General features: G+C 38.9%; 1 non-coding gene across 1 annotated transcript; it reads left to right on the top strand.

The window, feature by feature from the left end:
- Positions 1 to 3,128: 3,128 nt before the first annotated feature.
- On the top strand, positions 3,129 to 3,315 carry LOC119624625 (small Cajal body-specific RNA 16). The gene has a single exon (XR_005240781.1).
- Positions 3,316 to 3,891: the final 576 nt, after the last annotated feature.

The raw sequence follows: 3,891 nt of genomic DNA, 5'->3' as shown, positions 1-3,891 counted from the left end.
CTGCTATAAACCAAAGTCTTTTTCTAACCCAACTGAAACCCTTAAACTCCTAGTGTATAGAAATTTGGAAGCTACCACGGGCATCAAGTCTTTTGACTCTAGCCTTAAAAAGCTCTAGAATACCCTCCTTTTTATGCTCACCACTAATGACATATGACAAGCCTTTGAAGTCACTTTCCTACACTCTTCTAGGAAAGCTTCTAACTGATCGGATTGCCTCCTGTCTACTCTTTACATTGATGATGGAATTGTCCTTTCAAAAGTGGCACTGATAGTTTCACTCTTCCTCTTAAGAATCTTCAGAAGAGTGAAAACAAAATAGGTTACAAAAGTGACATGATATTTAATCACTTTAGCCTCTGAGGCACCCTGGGTGGGAGAAAGCAGCCAGAACCGCAGTTCATTGCCTCCGACTTGAAGCAACTTCTATCGGTAACCCAGCATATTATCCAAATATTACTATTTTTATTTAAGTCATTACATAAGAGCTCCAACAGCACTGCTGTAAAGCAACAGTTCTTAACTGAGACCTGAGAACCCCCGGAGAGCAATGTATGGGCATTAAGATATTTGAGATGCTCCATAGGTTTCTGGGGAGTGGATCCATAGAAAGGATCTATTCTTTAGGGGACCATACCTGTTAAAAAGTTAAAAACAGATCCACAGTACACATTAGTTTTAGGCGGTTCTATACTATCTGCACAACCTCAGCAACAACCATTTTTTCCCCATGCATCTTATATTCCAGCCACAGCAGACTACTTGGCATTCTTTTCAACCTTCAGAGGTTCTTCAGCCCCTATCCTTCTGCAGCGTTATCTCCATTTCTTACCTTAGGCTTCACCAGTGAAGAATAGTTGCCAGTTCTCTGAAATCATTTTCAAGGGTCAATGCCCTGTCATATACTATCATCAGCTTGAAATGTTCTTACAATCTACCTGGCGAACCCCTCCACATCTGTCAAGACCCACCTTAAACTCCACTTCTCCGTAAAACCTCCTCTTACTCCTAAGGAATTCATTGCTCTTGTTTTCATGTTGCCACTTTATTCAACATTAATTTCACTAATTTCTGCTCATTCTAATGAACTTAATATGTTTCTCCCCACTAGACTTTATGCTACTTGAAAGCAAGGTCTCTAATTTTTTCATCTTTATGTGCCTAGTATATTGTTTTTAGTTGACGTTTAATATACATTTGTTAGATGGCTGTTCGTCTCTCTCCACTTCCATATGTGAAACTTGGACTTCCTTTGAAGATCTGGATAAAATCCCACTTCTGAAAAACCTCTTGACTCCCCAAGGTCAGGGGCTACTCTCTCCTGTAAAACACAGTAGTTCACACACAAGTCTACTGTACCAGTTACACCAATCTCTTACCTTGCTCAGGCGTAGAACTGAGGGCCTTCAGTTTGCAGCCTCAGCCCTTCTCAGTTCCTTGGCTTAATCCTGACAAAGGAAGCAATTGCAGCAGTGATTTCAGACCCACCAGTGAAATCCATCCCCTCCTCAACACCACCAATAACAACAACAACAACTCCTTTTTTTTTTTTTTAGAGCTCTCATATCTTTACCTGCCAGCCCTCTCTCTCTAGAAACTGAACCTGTATAGCCCTTATCTGGGAAGCCTATTCCAAACGAGAGAATTTTGCAGGAATCATAACATTCTGTCTTTCTAGTCTTAGTATTTCCAACCCACCTTAGAAATCAGTGCTCAACCAGATATTGCCTAATATTGCAGACTGAACTGCTTACCACTATGTTGAGGAAGAGTGACCTTACAGCCAGGGTAGTTTTTCTGACCAAAGCCAGCTACATCTGTTTTCTGCTTTGTTCCTTCCCCAAAAAGCCTGGAGCTAATCGTACAGTCACAATGTTTAATAATCCATAATGCTTAACACAATGACGTCCCATAGCAGATGCTTAACATGAGTGAATGGACAAATGAACATCCAGTTATAAATATAGAGAACTGGATGTTTAAAATATATCTATAGTCGTATATACACATATGTGTATATATATGAAGTGTATATGTACTTATATATATAAGCATATATATGAACTATATATATGAAATATGTATATACATATATATATATATATATATATATATATATATATATGAAGTAATGGAAACTGTGGTGAAAACCTTGTTTATAGCAGACAGCTATTCCTTGGCCCTAGTCATTTGTCGACACATGAGCACATGGGACCAGGAATACCAGATTTTCCACCTTTTCAAGACAAACTGAACACTCAGATTTTTCTGTGAATTTTTTGATATTTTGGCTGGAAGAAGCATGGTTCGTGTCCAGTGCACCTGTACAGGATTCACATGTGGTTAAGTCAGATATTAACAAGGGTAAAACATAGAGGCCGGTTGTCTGTCTGTGAGTTTGAGTGCTAGCTGAGTGTCAGTATTTCTGGAAAGAAGGGACAACAGCAAACATTCCATGTGCAGGAGTTATCGTGATAGAAACCGGCTTGGTTCTTTTGGTACTCTGCCACTGTTCTTTTCAGCTGATGATATGCCCCTGCCAAAACAAGAAGATCCAGAAAGTCAGCGCCTGGTGGCATTAGTAATCTGAGACAGATAATTTGAGTGATGTTGATTGAAGAATAACTGTGCTCTAGTAAGGAGATTAGGATGATTCCTTTATTGTCTCCTGCCAATGCTTTATTGGAAGAAGAGCCTGGAAAAATATGGGCTCAATAAATACTTGCTGAATGCGTGAATGAATGAACAAATATATTGTTCTATATTTATGGAAATTGTTAGAAAACAGTTCAGTGTTTTTTTTCTGTGAAAATTTTCCCTAATCAAAAGAGCCTTACCTGGTACAGTGAAGACATGACGCTAAGTGAAATAAATCAAACACAGAAGGACAAATATTGTATGATTTCACTTACATAAAGTACTTAGAATAACCACATTTATAGAAATAAAAAATAGAATGGCAATTACCAGGGAGTGGGAGTGTCGGTAATGCGGAGCTGTTGTTTAATGGGAACAGTTTCAGTTTGGGAAGATGAGAACGGTCTAGTGATGGATAGCGGTGATGTATGCACAGAAAATGTGAATATACTTAATCCTACTGAATTGTACACTTAGAAGTGGTAAAAATGATGGCCTTGGGAAAGGCTCCTGTGTTGTTGAACCTGCTCAGTTGTGGGTGCAGCCTTGCACCAGGCAGCCCAACCCTGCCCTAAAGTAAATTTCCAGAAAAAGTCTTTCCTGGGTTGTGAATCTGCAGTAACAGGTGTGCACATCCTAGCAGCAGTTTGATGATCATGGATGAAACTGCAAACAGGACAAAAACAAACAAAAACAAACAAACTATAAATAAATAAAATGGTTAAAATGGTAAATTGTATGTCATGTCTATTTTGCCACAATAAAGAAGTGAATTATTCATAATTGTGATCTGCATTTCTGGTTTATATGGGGTTTTTGGTCAGACTCCTTTTTGCCTTTACCCTACTTCTGCCCAAATTAATTGTTCTATCCCCTGTGTATTTGTACACACACAAAAATGGTGTGTGTGTTTGTTAGTTTGTGTAGGCACTTAGATAATCCAGAGACTGAAAAGTATATATTAATCTCTTTGCAATTTCACAACTTGGTCTTTAGAGAGTCTTATTTCTCCAAATATGCTTTGTTCTAGTTCTTCACAGTTTTTTATTTATTCTTTGCTTTTGTTTTTTGTTTGTTTTTTGAGACAGAGTCTTGCTCTGTTGCCCAGGCTGGAGTGCAGTGGCTCTGTCTCTTCTCATTGCAGCCTCTGCCTCCTAGGTTCAAGCGATTCTCATGCTTCAGCCTCCCAAGTAGCTGAGGTTACAGGCATATACCACCACATCTGGCTACTTTTTGTGTTTTTAGTAGGGACAG

This window comes from Chlorocebus sabaeus, chromosome 20 (assembly GCF_047675955.1).
Source record: "Chlorocebus sabaeus isolate Y175 chromosome 20, mChlSab1.0.hap1, whole genome shotgun sequence".
Classification (NCBI taxonomy): domain Eukaryota; kingdom Metazoa; phylum Chordata; class Mammalia; order Primates; family Cercopithecidae; genus Chlorocebus; species Chlorocebus sabaeus.
This window is presented reverse-complemented; position numbering and strand designations above follow the sequence as displayed.